Here is a 20,126-nt window from a genome sequence, read left to right on the forward strand (position 1 = left end):
CACTTCCACTTCTTGGATATTTTGGAGAGGCATCTCATCTCTCTTACCTATCCCACCGCTTCTTTGGCAGCTGTCACAACTTTGCGCATGGATATGTGCGTCTTTGAAAATAGTTGGCCAATAAAATCCCGATTGAAGAATTTTAGTGGCCGTTCTAACCCCATTATAATGTCCGCCATAAGGCGAGTTGTGACAATGCCAAAGGATGCTCTGGGCTTCATCACCAGTTACGCATCTCCTTAACAGGTTATCGCTACCCAACTTAAACAAGTATGGGTCATCCCAAACATAATACTTCGCATCCGAAAGGAACTTCCTCTTTTGGTTCGAAGTTAGGTCGGCAGGCACAAAACCACTAGCCTTGTGGTTTGCAAAGTCTGCAAACCACGACCTAACTTGAACCTTAAACAATTTTTCATCAGGAAATTCTTCCCGGATTTCTTTTTCAGACGCGGTAACCTCCACGTTCACTAATCGGGATAAATGATCCGCTACCAAGTTTTCCGACCCCTTCTTGTATTTGATTTACACATCAAATTCTTGTAACAAGAGGATCCAACGGATGAGCCTTTGCTTCGAATCCGGTTTGGTTAGCAGATATTTAATCGCCGCGTGATCGGTATACACAACGACTTTAGACCCTATAAGATAAGACCTAAACTTTTCTAGCGCATACACTATTGCGAGTAGTTCTTTTTCCGTTGTGGCATAATTTATTTGAGCCTCGTTAAGAACCTTACTCGCATAATGTATCGCATGAAAAGTTTTGTCTTTTCTTTGGCCAAGTACCGCTCCAACAGCATAGTCACTCGCGTCACACATTAGTTCAAAATTTTCATTCCAATCAGGAGCGACTATTATTGGAGCGGTAACCAATTTTTCTTTTAAAACCTCAAAAGCTTGCAAACAATCTTCGGTGAAGAGAAATACCTGGTCCTTGGCGAGCAAATTGCTCAAAGGCTTAGCCACCTTTGAGAAGTCCTTGATGAAGCGCCGGTAGAACCCCGCGTGCCCCAAAAAGCTACGGATGCCCTTCACATTCACCGGAGGGGGTAATTTTTCAATTACTTCAACCTTAGCTCTATCCACTTCAAGCCCCCTTCTAGAGACTTTGTGGCCTAGCACGATCCCCTCGGTCACCATGAAGTGACACTTTTCCCAATTTAGCACCAAATTGGTCTTCACACACCTTTCCAACACCGTCTTCAAATTTGCCAAGCATAGACTAAACGTCCCACCAAATACCGAGAAGTCATCCATGAAGACTTCCATTGTTTTCTCTATCAGATCGGCAAAAATGGCTTGGACACATCGTTGGAAGGTCGCCGGTGCATTGCACAGCCCAAAGGGCATTTTTCTGTATGCGAACACTCCAAACGGACACGTGAAAGCCGTCTTCTCATGATCAACCGGGTCAACCGCAATTTGGTTGTACCCGGAGTAGCCGTCCAAAAAACAATAGTATTGTTGGCCCGATAGTCTTTCAAGCATTTGATCCATAAATGGGAGTGGGAAATGGTCCTTACGAGTCGCGGTATTCAACCGTCTATAATCTATACACATTCTCCACCCCGTGGCAACTTTAGTCGGGATCAATTCGTCTTTGTCATTTCGGATTACGGTCATTCCACCCTTCTTCGGAACCACGTGCACGGGACTAACCCACGGACTATCCGAGATCGGGTAAATCATTCCCGCATCCAATAGCTTCACCACTTCCTTTCTTACAACCTCCTTCATCGTAGGATTTAAGCGGCGTTGTGGTTGAGCCACCGGCTTAAAATCCTCCTCCATCAAAATCTTGTGCATACAATAGGATGGACTAATTCCTTTTAGATCGGAAAGAGTCCAACCCATAGCTTCTTGATTGGTTTTTAGCACAATGATTAGACGGGCTTCTTCTTCTTTTGTCAAGAGGTTGCTTATGATGACCGGCTTTGCCTCGGTCTCATCTAGAAACACATATTTCAAAGTCGAAGGTAACTCTTTTAATTCAATTGGCGCTTTCTCGTCAATGACCTCCTTCTTCAAGTTTTCTTCCTCTACTTCCCACGGTTGTAGGTCTTCCAAACTATCAAGTTCCTTTAAGCATTCCTCAAGAGCTAGCTCCTCTTCAACAGTGAAAACCTCCAATGAGTCGTCAAGAGCTAACTCCATAGGAGATATCTCATGAATATGCTTTGAAACCTCCATAATAGCGTCTTCGATCACATCGATGCGAAAGCTATCATTTCTATCCTTGGAATGCTTCATCGCCTCGAATAGATCAAATGTGACTTCCTCATTTTGAACTCGCACCTTCATTAAACCGTCATCAACATCTATCATCATTCTTGCGGTCTTCATGAATGGTCGGCCCAATATGAGCGGAGCATCATCATCTTCCTCCATATCAATTACAATAAAATCCACCGGGAAAAAGAATTTGTCGACCTTCACCAACACATCTTGGGCTACGCCATGAGGATGGGTCGTCGACTTATCCGCCAATTGCAATGTCATTCGGATGGACTTAATCTCGATGTTGCCAAGCCTCTTGATAATTGACAAAGGTATAAGATTAATGCTCGACCCCAAGTCAATAAGTCCCTTCCCGACATAAACGTCACCAATTTTAACCGGCAATGTAACTCTTCCCGGATCAACCTCTTTCTTAGGAAGCGTCCTTTGAATAATGGCACTACAGCTCGCATCAAGGACGATGGTCTCCGGTTCCGTATACCTCCGCTTTTTGGTTAGTATGTCCTTCATGAATTTGGCATACTTTGGCATTTGTTCCAAGGCTTCAGCAAACGGAATGTTGATTTGCAACTGTTTAAAAATATCCATGAACCGGGCGTAATGCCGTTCATTCTCCCTTTTGGAAGGAGCATGAGGGTAAGGAAGGTTTTGGATAGGAGTAGCGCTCACTACCTCCTTTCCCTTTGCAATTCTAGCACTTTTCCATCTAGGCTTCTTCACTACCTCCCTTATTACCTCATCACTTTTATTTTCCTCAATCTCCACACCTTTTTCTTTTTCAACTTCACCATTATTTCTATTCTTTTCAACTTCTTCCTCATCACTCCACACTCCTATTTCACCATCAACATTTTCCTCTACTATTTCCTCCTCAATTTCTTTCTCTTTCTCTCTTCGTTCACTCTCAACTCTTTTTTCATTCTCACTACCCAACTCCCTTCCACTTCTCGTCATAATCGCCTTACAATGCTCGTTAGGATTTGTTTGCGTATTAGCCGAAAAAGAAGGACCGGTTTGTTGTTCAGCGAGTTGCTTGGCAAGTTGCCCAACTTGAGTTTCAAGATTTTTTATGGCCGCGTCATTACTCTTTTGATTGGCCATTGACATTTGCATGAATTGCGTCAATGTCTCTTCCAATTTAGAATTAACGACCGACGGTTGTTGAGATTGATACGGATTTTGGGGAGGGTTTTGACGGCTAGAAGAACCACCTCCATAACCTTGGTTATGATAATAGTTACTTCTAGGTTGGAACCCTTGGTTCCCTTGGAATTGTTGTTGTTGTTGTTGTTGAGGGTGCGGTTGATAAGGTTGTTGTTGTCTCGGTTGATAGTCCCGTTGATTGGCCATGTAGTTTACTTCGTCAAAACCGGGAGGTGGACAAAATCCGGTGTCATGTTCACCTTTACAAAGTTCACAACAAGCTATTTGTTTAGCTTTTGACGGTTCTCTTAACTCTTTGATTTGTTGCGTTAAGAGTTCCACTTGTTGTGAGATGAGCTTGTTTTGGGCAAGGATGGCATCATTCGTCCCTAACTCAAGCACTCCCGCCTTCTTCAAAGAATTTCCACGACTTTGACTCTGAAGATCATTTAGAGTCATTCGATTGATAATGTTGGTGGCTTCTTCGGCACTTTTTGACATCAACGAGCCACCCGAGGTGGCATCCAACAACGTTTTGCAGTTTGGTTGAAGTCCATTTCTGAAGATATGGATTTGAGTTAATTCATCAAATCCATGCCCTTTACATTTCCTAAGCATGGACTTGAATCTCTCCCACGCTTCATTCAAAGATTCACTGGTTCCTTGAGAAAACACTGAGATGGCCGTCTTTGATTCCATGAATCGGTTATGGGAGAAAAATCTTTCAATGAATTTCTCTTCTAACACGTTCCAGTCTGTCATTACGGCAGGTGTTTGATCGAGATACCAATCCTTTGCTTTACCGAGCAAAGCGTGGGGAAATAATCGTCTGAACAACGGAAGCTCCTGAGCCTGATCCACTCCGGCAGCCAATGCTATCTCATAAAATTTTGTGAGAAAAGCAAATGGGTCTTCATGGTCCATTCCGGTGAATGGACTCCCATATAATAAATTCAGAGTTCCCGTCTTCATCTCAGCTTGCCTTCCTGTGTGGTTGGCAAACTGAGCGGTGTTCCTTGGACTATTGATACATGGAGTAGAAATAGGTGGTGGTGGTTGTGGCTCCATGTTTGGTATGAATGGGTGTGGATTTGTGGTTGAAGAACTTTCTCCTTGCTCTTGGCGTTGTCTAGCCTGTTGCCTCCTACGTCTCGTTTTGCTATTGAGCCTCCTTGCGGTTCTCTCGATCTCAGGATCAAAAAGAAGTTCGTCCACAGGGATTTGCCCTCGCATAAAACGTAAGCTGCACACTAAACCAAACAAATTACAAGCACAAGTCAAAAATTCACAAGCTAAAACTTAAACAACCATTGCGATGCTCACAATATCAATTTACAATCCCCGACAACGGCGCCATTTTGTTAGAAGTATATTTCGTGTCGGGTTTTTGTTATCGTATCCACAGGGATTGTAAGATATCACCGCCGTTCGATGGTTGTATTAATCTTAGCTCAATGTAACAATAGGGTTTTGATTTTAATCAAGTTATCTTGCATAAAAAATAATAAGTTGCGGTAAAAGTTATGGTTTGATTAAATGAGAAATATTGTCAAAGTTAGATTTCAATGATCACTTTGCATGTATTTGCTCGGTCAACAATCTTATAAACTCCTTTAGATGATAAATCATTTCACAAAGTCCTCTCAATATGTTTCTCTCGAACACATATTGTGAGTTTTGCCATTTTGATCCATTGTTTCTCTCGAACACAATCTATCAAAATGACAACTTTTTTGGTTCAACCTTATGGTGAACAAAATCATTCGTTACTATCTCTAGCTAACAAACAAGTTTGGATGAAAACCTAGGTCAAGAGTCGGTAAACATATCTCGATCATAAACCAACACAAAGAGTTTTAAATAGAAACAAATTTTTCATCATATATTTACCATTAAAGAGTTTACATATGAGGATCCTTACATTTACACACAAAGCTTGTAATCACCTACATCTAACCTTGACAAATGGATGACTTAGCTACTCATTTTCATGGTAGCTTGGTCGGCAAGTAAGGAAAGAAGGTTGATCAACATCCAAGTCGGATAATCGAAGTTGGATGGGAATCCACCTTCTTTTTGTAGAAGATGGTTCTAAGATGAAGAGAAAATGAAAACTAGGGCATAAAGATCCCAAGAACAATGCTGCAAAAATATCTAGAAGAAAGTACAAAAGTGGAAAAAGTTGGTAAAAAATGAGGTATGGTGCTCAAAAGTGGCACCTGCTACTTATAGACCACTGCTGGGCTGTCAAGTTCGCTAGGCGAGAAGAATGGCTCGCCTAGCGAGGGTCTAAAATGGGCACAAAAAGGCCCCTGCGTCCAGAGAAAACAGGGCCTGCTGAACTGTCATGTTCGCCTAGCGAACATACCTTCGCCTAGCGAAGGACACGCTTCAACCTTCGCCCCAGCGAGGTTGAGAGGTTTTGCTACTGGAATGCTCGTTGGGGACTCGCTAGAGCTTCGCCTAGCGAGTGAGTGCTAGCTGCGTTTTTCACCAAAACAGAATGAACTCGCTACCACCTTCGCCTTCAGCTCGCCTAGCGAATTAATTTGACAATTTACTGGAGCTTTTCGCCAGTAGCTCACCTAGCGAACCAAAGCTTCGCCACAGCCTCGCCTAGCGAGCAGGCTGATGAAATGCTTGTATTCTTTGGTTCCTTTGCCAATTTTCTTGTGTCTTCATTTTCAATTAGTTCATGTCTTTCCTGCACAATAACACACAAATCAAAGGCACCAAGCTTGTTTATCACTTTAATGCATTCCATGTAAAACAAATGTGGTTTTGACAATTTTAGCAAGGAAAAAGAGTGAAAGATGCCCACATATGATAGCTCAAATAAGCACTTTTGGGCATCTAACACTAACCAACTCGAATCGATCAAAAGAACATTTACATGTCAAACTTCAATTCCAGATTTCTCACTCAATACTCAACGAAATTCAACGATTCAAAGTTCATGCTACTCTACACTAGGAGATCTATCAAAGCCATATCATAGTTTTGAGAATTAGCTCGATCGAATTCTAACCTTTTGGATGATGCAGGTCCTGGTTCGCGCGTTTCAAGGTCCAAAAGATGAAAACAGATGTTGAATGAAGCTTAGGAAGGTGATTGAAAGAGGTTTTGTAGCTCCAGCATGCTCTAGTTCCAAAATCCTTCAAGATGCCATGGATGATCAAGGTGATGACAGTCACGATTCTTCAAGTTATTGGTCACAATTTCCTTCAACAGTCCTCTATTACCATATGTAGGAGATGAATCACACGAGCACCAACACAAAAGATGATGAATCTTGATGAAAATGATGAAAAAAGTGTGAAAAAGTTTGAAGAAAATTGAGAGAATTCTTTGTGATTTTCTGTTAGATCTGAGAAATGAGATTGTGATTATGTGAAACAGTTATGATTAATGCTTTATACCATGTGTTAATCCAATTTGTTAATCCAAATTAGCAAAATCCAAGTGAATTAGCAAAGTGCAATTTTCATGTGTTTTGGCCAAAATGTCCTTTTCTAATTCAGCCAATGTAACAGTGCCAATGCAGTTCAAGCAAGTCCAAAATGATGTTTATGATGTGTTGGAATTGGTTTGAAGTGCAAATGCCATGTATTCCTCAAAAACGCTATTTTTCCCACCAAAATGCAAATTAGTCCACTTGAAAAATGCCATTTTGCTATGATGATTTTTGATGAAATGTGATGATGCATCATGAAAGTTCATGTCAAATGTGGTTTGCTCAAAAAAAATCACCCAATTTGGCCTTTCCATTCAAAAGTTATGCCACTTTGAAAATCAACTTTTTCTGAAAATGATTTGATTATAACTTTCCAACCACACATGAGAAATGAGTGTTCTTGGACGTTTTGGAAAGGTGAGAGCAAGATCTACAACTTTCATGTTGAACAAAATTTCATTTGAAGCATTTTTGGACACGTAATTTTGAGGAGAAAAACTTTCCATTTTTGGCAGTTAATTACAAGTCACTTTCTATTTTTGGGAAGTTTCCATCTGACTTTATTTTCTTCATTCTTGATGTTTGAAATGTCAAATGAAACTTGTTTAGACATGAATGAAGTGTCTCTAACTCTCTCCCACCTCTAAATCCATCAATTCAGGCACAGTTGACCGCAGTTGACTTTTGTTGACTGATAGATGAATTTCAGCTTGACTGATCAAATTGAGCTTCAAACTCCTGATGAAATGGCTCAATGATGAAACCCTAGCTTTCATAAGCTCAATATAACCATATGATGATCCCCATATCCACTGAAAACCTCATCTCCTTGCCAAACCCTAATTGGCCCAATACAACTGATTAGGGTTGACCAGAGGTCAAAACCCTAATCTCAAGGTATCTGATCAATCTCTTGGTGATGACAAGACCATGATGATGATGATGTACCATTTCAACCAAGATAAAGCTCAACCCTCCTTGAGGAACCATGAAACCCTGATTTGAATCACAAACCCTCAGATGGCTAATGATCCATTCAATGAAACCTTAGCTTGCACCTTAACCTCTTATCTTCTGACCAAGACTTAGGAGGATGACTTGCTCAATGTTGCCATATGATATTCAACATGCTGATGACTAATGACCTAAAAAATGATATGCAATATGTTAAGCTAGTCCCAAGAGAGGAGGGCAAATTTTGAGGTGTTACAACTAGTCCCAAGAAGAGGAGGGCAAATTTTGAGGTGTTACAGGCACTCCAGGACAATCAAGCTTGCCTATCCCCTTGATTTCACCCTTTGTTCCATCACCAAAGGTTACATAGCTTATGGCATGAGGATGAAGTCCAGTTATCAGGTCTTTGTTTCCAGTCATGTGTCTGGAACATCCACTATCAAAATACCACTCTTCTTTGGCTGAGACTCTGAGGGGAATGTGAGTTATTAGACTTGTAACATTAGTCTTAGGACCCATTGCTTCTTGTTGACAGGCATGTGTTGTTTGGGCCTGGGTTGATAGTGAGTCTGATGATGAACAGGGCTAGGAAAACCATACAACTTATAGCAGAAGGGCTTCAGGTGACCAAATTTCCCACAGTAATGGCATCTCCATCTTTCGTGTTTCCCTTTCTGTTGTCTTCTCTTCTGATGTTGTGACATATGATGTGACATCACAGGTTTTCTTTTACTATGGTTGCATTTAGGTTTGGCTTGAGGTTTGCAACCAGTGTAACTGCACTCAGGCTTAGATTCATTATACCCAATTCCAAATTTGTCTCCTGTTATTTTTCCAGTTTGGAGAATCTTGTCTAGGGAGTCAGATCCATTGTTTAACATTCTTACATACTTGGTCATCTCTTCTAGTTTAGAATTCAAGAACATAGCTTCAGTTTTTAACTTGGAGATGATTTCCACATGGTTTGCCTTCTCATTCTCCAACTGTACTATCTTCTGGCTTTCAACTTGTTGACTTTCATCTATCTTGGCCTTCAAAACCACTGCTTCTGTTTTTAATTTGGAGATGGTTTCCAAGTGTTCTACCTTCTCATTCTCAAGTTGAGTTATTTCCTTCTTCTGGCATTCAACCTGTTTACACCACTATACACTTTTGAGACACAACTTTCTGTAGGTAATGGCCAACTCTTCAAAGGTTACTTCACCATCACTTGAGTCTTCATCAGAATCCCATCTTCCAGTCAAGGCAGTCATAAGATCTGCAGATTCTTCTGTTTCACTTCCATCTGACCAAGTGGCAGCAAGACTCCTCTTCTGTTTCTTGAGGTAGGTCCCACATTCAGTTCTAATGTGTCCATACCCATCACATTCATGGCACTGAACTCCTTTTTCTTCTTTGGGCTTTTCATCTGACCTTGTTCTTCTTCCAATATTGTTGGATTTACTGATGTCAGATGCGATGTTCTTGACATTAGCCTTAGATCTTTCATCCATCTTTTTCACTAGCTTGTTGAACTATCTTCCCAGCATTGCTACATCATCTTCCAGATCTTCATCAAGATCTGGACCACCTTCCTTCTCTTCCTCCTCAGTGTTTGACTTGAATGCTATGCTTTTGGCTTTCTTTTCAGATCCATCACACATTCCCATCTCAAATGTTTTAAGGGATCCAATTAGCTCATCAACTCTCATATTGGAAAGGTCTTGAGACTCTTCTATGCCTGTCACTTTCATGGCAAATCTCTTAGGGAGTGACCTGAGTATTTTCCTCACTAATTTTTCATCTGACATCTTCTCACCCAGGGCTCCTGAGGCATTAGCAATTTCAAGGATATTCATATGAAATTCATGAATATTTTCATCTTCTTTCATCCTTAAATTTTCAAACTTGGTAGTGAGCAGCTGCAGTCTAGACATCTTTACTCTAGAGGTGCCTTCATGAGTGGTTTTGAGAATGTCCCAAGCATCTTTAGCCACTTCACAGTTGTTTACCAATATGAAGATATACTTATCTACACCATTGAATATAGCATTCAATGCTTTAAAGTTCCCAAGGGCTAGGTCATCCTCCTCCTTGGTCCATTGTTCTTCAGCCTTCTTATCAGCAGTAGCTTCTCCATTCTTGGTAACAACTGGATGTTCCCAGCCTATTAACACAGCCTTCCAAGCCTTATTATCCAGAGATTTTATGAAGGCTACCATTCAAGTTTTCCAGTAGTCATAGTTGGATCCATCCAAAATAGATGGTCTGTGAACAAATCCTCAATCTCTCTCCATAGTACCAGAAAGTATCGTCCCTAGATCTCACCCAGAACCAGAGCAGGATGCCTGCTCTGATACCAATTGAAATTCTGGTATCAGATATGAGATGTCGAAGGTAATGTCACGACACTAATATCTGAGTAATGCAAATAGGATAAAGATAGAGAATAGTAATGCAAGAGACACAAGCAATTGTTAACCCAGTTCGGTCCAACTCACCTACATCTGGGGGCTACCAAGCTAGGAAGGAAATTTACTATAATATAATCAGTTCAAAGATTCTCCGTACACTTCAACAAGTTACACTCTTTCTCACCTAATCTCTACCCATATAATTTCTTCCTAAGCACTCTTAGATATGAGAACCCACTCATTTCCCTACAATCACACCTGTGATCTTAAACAACAATCCCTTGAGAAAAGAAAACACTTTTCAATAATACGCTCTTGATTTTACTTCACAGTTTCAATCAAGAAGACACACACTTGATCTTGCTTCACAGCTTTGATCAAGTAGACACACACTTGATCTTGCTTCACAGCTTTGATCAAGTAGACACACGCTCTTGATTAACAGCTTTAGAGTGACAAATTACAACCACAAATCAGTCCAATTCAATCATCAAAAGATGACTTGAATGGCTTACAAGTCTCACGACTAAACAGACACAAACCCTAGCTCTCTCTCTATATTTCGCTCAGTATTGGTTGTGTTGTAAAACAGATTTTCTAAGCCCCTTTTTATAGAAGCTTTCAGCTGGGCTTGGACATCTTGAAAACCCTAAATCTATTTTCCAATCAAATCTTTTTATAACAGCTGGTTAGATCTCCTTGGAAAATAAGTAAATCAGGTTGTAATCCATGATTGAATGCGCCAGCTAATCAGATCTTCAATCATACATAGATTGCCATTAATTGTGCAATCACAAAACACCAGACATTCACACTGAATGTTCTGTGTACAGGATGTCATGACATCAAGTCTGACATCCTGGAAAAATCCTGCATAATTCCATAATTCCTTTTATAACTTCCAGCAGGTACAACCATATCAGATTCCATGACCTTGTGTATGACATCTTGAAACAATCCTGCATGAACATGTCTTTCATTTAAGCTCCAGCAGGTACATACATATCAGATGCCATGACCTTGTGTATGACATTCTGAAACAATCCTGCATGATCATGTTCCTTAAGCTCCAGCAGATACATAGGATATCTTATGTTAAGACATCACACATAACATCTTGTGAACACTCTTTGTTTTACCAAAATTGCTGCCGACACTTAGAATCAACACTGACGAGTGGTATCCTTGAAGAGATCAGAGAAGGTCAGAGATCTGATTTGAGTTTGATAGATCGTCTCACATTAATCAACCGAGGTAATGGATGTGATTTCCGAGTTGATGAAAATGGTGTGATGATGTTTAGAGATAGAATTTTTGTTTCTGATGTACCCGAACTTAAGAGGAGTATTCTTGAGGAAGGTCACAAAAGTGAATTGAGTATTCATCCTAGTGCTACGAATATGTATCAATATTTTAAGAAGATATTTTGGTGGCCATGAATGAAGAAAGAGGTTGCCAAATTTGTGTATGCTTGTTTGATGCAACTATTGAATATTCCATAATGGAAATGGGATAGTATTTGCATGGATTTTGTAACAGATTTACCGAAGACTTCAAAGGGATGCGATTCAATTTGGGTGATTGTGGATAGATTGACCAAATCGACTCATTTTATACTGATGAGGATCAATTATCCTTTGCAGAAGCTGGATGAATTGTATATTGATGAGATTGTGAAGCTGAATGGTAATCCTTCAGGTATTGTGTTAGATAGAGATCTGAGATTTACATCGAGGTTCTGGGAGAGTCTGCATGTTACTTTGGGTACTAGGCTGAAGTTGAGTTCTTCTTATATTACGTAGATGAACGGTAAAATAGAGAGGATTATCTAGTCTTTGGAGGACTTATTAAGGGCTTGTGTGCTAGAATGATGAGGTACTTGGGATAACTACTTGTCGTTGATTGAGTTTACCTACAACAACAGTGTCTATTCTAGTATCAGAATGGACTATATGATGTGTTGTATGGTAGGAAGTGTAAAACTTATTTATGTTAGTATGAGTCGGGCGAACGTGTTGTGCTCGGACCTGAGATTTTCGATTGAAGACTGAAAAGATCAAGATGATCCAGGAAATTATGAAAGTGTCGTAGAGTCATCAGAAAAGTTACCATGACAAGAGGAGGAAAGCCCTTGAGTTCTAGGAGAGAGATCATGTGTTTTTGAGAGTTACGTATGTAACTGGTGTTGGTCGAGCTTTGAAGTCTCAAAAGCTCACGCCGCATTTTGTTGGTCTGTACCAGATTTTACAGAGGATAAGAGAGGTGGCCTATAGGATTTCTTTGTCGCCGCCGCTTGTTAATCTTCATGATGTGTTTCATGTGTCTCAGTTGAGGAGATATATTTCAGATCCATCTCATGTGATCCAGGTGGATGACGTGCAGGTGGGAGATAATCTGAATGTTTATGTATCACCTGTGCGGATAGAGGATCAGGAAGTGAAGCAGATGCATGATAAAGAGATTTCCTTAGTGAAGGTAGTTTGGGGTGGACCAACTGGTGGGAGCATGACTTGGGAGCGTAAGAAGCAGCTAAGGAAGTCGTATCCGACTCTATTTTCCTCATATAATTTTCGAGGGCGGAAGTTTCTTAAGTGAGGGAGAGTTATAACACCCCATTTTTTATTAGATACTTTATTATATTTTAATTGTTTGAATTATAGATTTTAATAATTTATTTTATGGCTGGCGGAGTATGTACCCTTGAGTTAGGGGTATAGATGGATGGTAGAAGTAAATAGAACAATTTAGAATTGTTTTGATAATTAAAAATAATGTTTATTTATTTTTATTATATTAATTAGTGAAGATAGAATAATTGGGCCAAATATGAGAAATTGAGAAAGTTAGTGGGAGGAAGGAATAGGAGATAATTAAATTGGGGCCAAGTTGGTGATTTGGAAAAATTTACCCTAAAAATAAAAAGTTAAGAGGAATCTAGGTTTAGGGAGATTTTCATAGTACGTGGCATTTGAGAAAGAGGAGTAAAGAGAAAATAGGAAAGGTGATCAAGGGAAGAGAGTGAAAGTTTCAATTCAGAATTTTTGCAAGAAATTCAGGTAAGGATGGGAACTTGTTCCAATAGTAATGAGTATGGTAGAAGGGTAGAATGGAGGAATCTTTAACCTCATTAGGATTGAGTGTTTTGATTCATAATTTTGAACTTGGATGCTATGATGGCCGTTATTTGATGATTATATGATGAATTTCATGTTCCTTATGTGCATGTATTTTTCTATTTTTATGATTGAACATATATTCACCATTGTTGCAATTTCGAAGGTTTTAGATATAATCTTAAAATTGTGATTAAATGATTTAATTGTGTTAAAACTATAAATTAACTTTAGATAATTAGAGTATTGCATGGGTTGTAATTTTTTTGAGCGTTTGGTTTTTTATGGAATCGAAATCGGGGGTCTGGAAGGCCTCCAACAATGAAAAACGCAGAAAATTCTGCATTTTGTCCATCACAATCGTGCTCAGCGCGAGAGCCTTTTTTGTGTTGTTTGGTCGAAATTATTTTGGCTGTAACTTTTGATTCGTAAGTCCAAATCGAGTGCCATTTGAAGCGTTGGATATCTGAAATAAAGGGATATAACTTTGTTTTAGGGATAAAATAATTTTGGTGATTATTTAATGGGCGTTTTCCGGGTTGAAGAAGATGAAAATTGTGTTAGAAATTTTAGAAAACAAAGTAACGCCTTCTTGCACGGTTTTGATCATAACTTTCAACTCGTAAATCATTTTGGGTTGGGGTTTGTGTAAGACCCCAATTTTGTCCCTAAGATCCCTCATGGCATCATAACATTGCATTTGCATTGCCTCAAGGATCATTAGCATCTTGGTTCCCTTTGCCTTTGGGTGGGACCTCTTGTGAGTGTTTTGAGATCACCAAGCATGCTTGATTTGTATATCATTGCTTTTCTTATTTTGTTTACTAACCAAAAGCACAAAAATATGTCACTAACATCTTTTGTTTGTAGCTTAAGCAATCACAAGGTCAAAGCTTCTAGGAGATCATCTATGCAAGGATAAGGTCAAGAGAAGATGATAGCAAGCATGGTAATGGTTCCCAAAGATCTCATCCATCAAATATGCCTCCCTAGCATCTCAATTCATCATTTTGATCAAAGCAAGTCAAAGGGTTTGAGGTTTGTATCCCAAAGGAACCCTAATTCATCAGTGCACCACAATGCCTTGCTCTTGAAGCAACCTCAGCCCATGGTCAAATACAATCAAGGGAAGTTCTTTAATTCATCATTTCATGCATGTTTGAAATTATTTGAGTGTCCTCAATCATCAATTCATCAAGATATGAGTCATGGACTTGAGAAGTTGATCAGTCGATTCACTTGACTATTTTGAAATGCACTGAGACCTAACTTTTCATGTGTTGGTCAAATGGAGATGGTTCCAAAATAAACAATGTTATTAAGGACAATATGAATAACTTTCATGTTCATCAAAAATTGATTTGAAGCTTGGAAGGCCATCTCCTATTCCAATACATTATAGGTCATTTTGACTGAAACCCTAATTTTGGGTCAACTTCCCAAGGACATAACTCATCCATTTTTTATGATTTTGAGGTGGGATAAAATGCATTGGAAATATTAAGATGTCTACTTAAAATATTATGTTGAACAAAATTTCAAAATATCAAAGGAAATACATCTGATAATGCAAGACATTATAGGTCCTTTTGGACCAAATGCATTGAAAGGCAAAAAAGTCCAACTTCAAGTGCCCATAACTCTTTCATAAAAACTCCAAATGATGCAAAATTTAAGTCCATTTTAATTGTCTTGAAAAGATCTACAACTTTGATGTTGGAGGTTTTTTCATTTGAGGCTTGCATTATCAAAACAGAAAGGCTTGAACATTGGCCAAATTTGGAAACCTTGCATTGACATGTTTTGCACATTACACTTTAAACTCAAAATTCACCAATTTCCATACTTCAAATGGATTTCTGCCCAACATAACAATTGTTCCTTACATCAATATCTTTCCAACCATTACCCACATGATTATGTTTGGATTTTCTAATTGGGACTTTCGAAGAGGTGAATGTTTAGGTCAAAATATGGAATTCACATGAAATCTTGATACACAAGCAAATGCCATTCAAATTACACGTCCAATTCAACTTGATTTGTGTTCAGCATTCATTTGCATCAGCTTTTGGGCTTTGCACGCGCCTGTACAGGCCCATGCATGAAGGGTCCAAGTTCCATGCACACGAGAATTCACCTTGCTTGCAGCTTGTTTTGCTATAAATAGAAGTGCTCAGCTTCATTCAAACTCAACCTAATGGCGCCTAAGATGCTGCACAATTGAATCCATAACCATTACCAAAGAAGCTAGTTCATTTTTCTCCAAATTTTTCAGATCCAAAATTCAACTACATCTGGTTGAATCCTTGGATCTAACGCTTCTAAACCTTCATCCTGCATCTCATTGATCTTCTGTTTTTGCAAAGAAAGCAAGGAATCGAGCTCAAGTTTCCAGAAATCAAGTTTGTTCTTCAACTGGTATTTTCTTCGAAACTCATCATATATTGACCTATTTGCTTGGATCTTGTGTTGGCTGAAGTCCTCTCAATAGAGGCATCATGATTGTGCATTTAATTTTTGAAATCCATTGAGTTCATGATGAACACCACAGAACTTCCATCTTTGATTTCTCTCAATATAGAGATCTAGAGTGGAATTGAGTGGCACAGGGATGATGTACATCATCCCAGCTTTCTAAAGAGGTATGGATCGTGCGTTTTGGTTTCCATTTGAAGTTCTGCAAATTTTGGATGTGGCCGGAGAAGACGGTGGCGCTGGCCACCGTCTGGTTCCCAGATTCAATCTGATCCGTCCATGTGAGTTTCCAGATTCAATCATACGCGTCAATTGTTATGACTTATTTAAAGGCTTGGTGTGTTTCAATTGACCAAGGTGCATGGTGAACGCGCGCTTATAGGTCGTGTGATGATCCACGTCAATTAATGAGTCTTCATCCAATGGCTCACGTTTTTTTTTTTAAATTCTGATTTCATTTTCCATTTTATTATTTTAATTTCATTTCATTTCAAAAATTCATATCTCTTTTATTATTGGTCCAAAAAATATGGGACTAATTGCATTAGTCTCCAAATAAATTCTAGTTTCTATTTCTGATTTTTAATATTTTTTATTTTGTCATTTGATATTTTTTATGAATTTTCTCTTTTCTGGTTATTTTTAATTCATTTTAAATAGTTTTTGATATTCAAAAAAATACAAAAATATTTTCCTAACCTATTTGAATGATGATGGATCTATGAAAAATATTCTCATCAATTTTTTAATTGATTTGAGATTTATTTGAGATTTTAGTTCAATTAGGTTATTTTTATTCATTTTTAATTGATTAAAATTAGTTTCTGACTTTTAAAAATGCTGAATTTTTTTGTCAAACTTAGTTTGACCTTGTTGAACTTGGGATAAATCACTTGGACCTTTCAAGGTTGATTTGAAGTGATTTTGAAGTTTGACCTTTCTTTTATTTTAATTCAAGTTTATTTTAATATTAAAAATGCCAAAAATATTTTGCTTATTGTTTAATCCCCAATCTCCATCTCATTTCTGATTTCTTATTGTTTGACTTTGACTTTCAATGTCATTTGGTCAATACATATGGATTGGTACATCTTATTTCATCTTATGCATTTTTTATCTTTCCATTTCCTTATCCATTCTTCATCTTCTTCTTCTTCTTTCTTCTTCCTTTTTTATCAATGAGTTGAAGGTTGATAAGTTAGCATTGATTAGGGAGACTTAATCTTCCTTGATTCAAATCTAATTCATCTTGATCAATTGATCAAGTGAATGGCTTTGCATTAAGGATAGGTTGTTTCCTAAATTGTGCAAAAGGCTTAAACCAATACAAGATCAATTCTCATTTTCTTTTTGGCATGGCAAGTTGTTGGAACTTGGTTCACTAATCAAGATTTCTAACTTGTGTTGTTGCCTACATTATTATTGACTGGCCTCAGATAGTTGTGACTTCTACATAAGTCCAATTACGATTGCTTAACATAGCGCTAAATTTGCCTTATGGCACACTAACTACTAACACTAACCATTAACAATTAACATTTACTTTTTGCTCTTTACTTTTATGCAATTTACTATTCTTGCACATAATATCTATTTGTTTTTCCCTTTGCTCACTTGAGCACATGTTTATGTTAATGCCATTTGCCTTTTGCTCACTTGAGCACATAATTGTGTATATACTATTGTGCTTGTGTTTTTCTTTTGATTGTTGTGGACCAAATGCAAAGAAGTGGACTTAGATCTTAGGATTTTCCCTATGCAAAATGGACAAATGGACTTAGTTTCTAGGATATTCCCTATGCAAAATTGGAGTAAAAGGACCTTAATGATGAAGATGGATTAGAAGGACCAAATCTCTAAACTCACTCTTGTCCATTCTTGGTTTACTTCATGAAACTTTTGATGTGTGTGCTTTTGTGCTAGGGGATTCTATGAGCTCAAATTGAAGGACCATTGCCATGTTCATTCAAAGTGAAAGACAAGATACATTGGGGATCTCCTAAGAGACTTGTTTGATTGCTTGAGCTTACTATTATTGTGATTGCTTATTCCAAAGGATGGGAGCTACTTGGATCATCACTATGATCTCAAGAGAGGAACTCCTTGTGTGGTTTTGTTCCCTTCTCTCTTGCCTCTTGTATGCTTAGGACTTTAGCCCTTCTTCTTCTTCCCTCCACTCTAACCCAAGCCAAAACTTTTGCGCAAACATTTAACATTTCTTTCCAAACATTAGAAACCTAAGCCTTATGCTTTTGATTTTCAAACTTTCTTTTCATAATACTTATTTTGAATTGAATCTTTAAGTCAACTTTGACCATTTTTGTATATACTTCTAATTGGTAAATATAACCCATTCAAATGTCTTTTTGTGGTTCCAATGGCCACTTCCTTAATCAAACGTTTCATAACCTTTAGCTATTAGGTTTTGAGTTATCTTTGTGGTAGATGTAATATTCACCTATATCCTTAGTGATGGACAATGAGTCTTCCATGCTTATTATAGGGTTAACCCCTCACTAGCATGTTGAAGCTATCCTCACATGGTGGATTTGTGGTTTGGTTGAGTTTTCTCCATTTGATAACAAAAGACCTTAAGGCTTTTGGACCAATCAATTCACCAACTCTTTTGAGATTTTTACCCCGAACTACGAGGTTTTGATCCTAATCTTTTTATAAGATGGTACGCAGGCAATGTGTTTATCCATCCAAACACAAAATGTAAATAAACTTGTATATTCTCATCTCATCTCTTCAATCATGTTTGCACAAACAAATTTTTCACAAAATAAACAACCTTACAACAAGTATGAAAAGGGCTCCCTAGGAGTACCTAGGATGTTTTGGGTGCCTAAAACCTTCCCATTACATAACCAACCCCCTTACCCAGATCTTTGTTTCTCTTTTACTAGTTTTTGTTAAAACTTTTAGGTTTTTGTTCGCTTTCTAACCATTCCTTTGGATAAATAGAAGTGCGGTGGCGACTCGACTTGTATGATTTACCTTGGATTTAGTCAATATCTCTAATGGTAACGAATACCCCGCTACAGTTTGAAGTATTAGAAAGTTGACTCTCAGGGATATAACATGATGATGATAAGTGAATTGTTTTTGTATTATTCCTATGCCTATTGTGTTGGTGAAGTTTTTGTTCATACATTCGATTAATGAATTGTTGACATATCCCAACGATTTTGGTCATAACTTTTATTCCGTATATCCAATTTTGATGTCGTTTGAAGCATTAGAAAGATAGCGCTCAAACCTATAACATGGTAGTGATTATTGATATGTTTTAATAATATTCAAATGCCTAGTATGTTAATAAATGTATTGGTTTATACGTTTGGTTGATGAATCGTTGCATTGTTGTAATATCGTGGTGTGATGATTATGTTGTTATGTTGATGATGTTAAGATATTGATAAGTTATTGTTGTTTATTGATATTATTCACGTGGAAACATGAATGGGTTGTGGCATAATGAATGATGTCAAGCATAAATTATGATATGTGTGTGGGGATCCTTTAGGTGAACCTTGTTGTGTTAATGCATATTATTTGAAAGTCAGGCATTTTCGTGTACGGGCTTCGGTCCAATTTTGGTGAGCTTCGATTCTATGGTGATGGATCGTATGCGAGTAGTTAATTCCTATTATGGGGGTTAGTGAAGCATTACCTATGTTGATGGTAACGATTTTTGGTGAGCCTCGATCCCATTGTGATGGATCGGGTGCGAGTAGCTAATTCCTATTATGTGGGATTAGTGAAGCGTTACCTATGGTGATGGTAGCAATTTTTGTGTGCTCCGGTTCCAAGAGGGAATCGATCCTATGGTGGGGATCATGGAGTGACATGAACTTGAGTGTTTATATTTGGTATCACATGCATGTCGAGTCGGTGTTGAGTACATTGCATAAGTGTTGCATTTGTATTGGTTGTTGTCGATGTTTTGTTGGATGAGATGTTGTTGCATATGATGTTAATGATAATTGAGATGTGGTTTTGTATGATGTTGATGATAATTGATATGTTATCGTATATGATGTTGATTATGATTTGGATGTAAGAATGATATATTGGTGTGCATGATTGTGTAGATGTTGTACTCTATTCTCCATTCTATATCGTTATTATTGAAATGAATTCTCACCCCTTCTGTTTGAATGTTGCCTTTACACGGGCATCGTGCAGATAATCAAGAGTAGTATTGATGAAGTAAGTGGAAGGTAGCTCTTAGATTACTTCTTTATTTTATCATTTTTACTAGTGGTACCTTGCTCTGATCATGTAACATCAGGTTGGGTTAAACATTTATTTTATTCCTTATGTATGATTATGTTGAATTCATAA

Source organism: Lathyrus oleraceus, chromosome 7 (genome assembly GCF_024323335.1).
Source record: "Lathyrus oleraceus cultivar Zhongwan6 chromosome 7, CAAS_Psat_ZW6_1.0, whole genome shotgun sequence".
NCBI classification, from domain to species: Eukaryota; Viridiplantae; Streptophyta; class Magnoliopsida; order Fabales; family Fabaceae; genus Lathyrus; species Lathyrus oleraceus.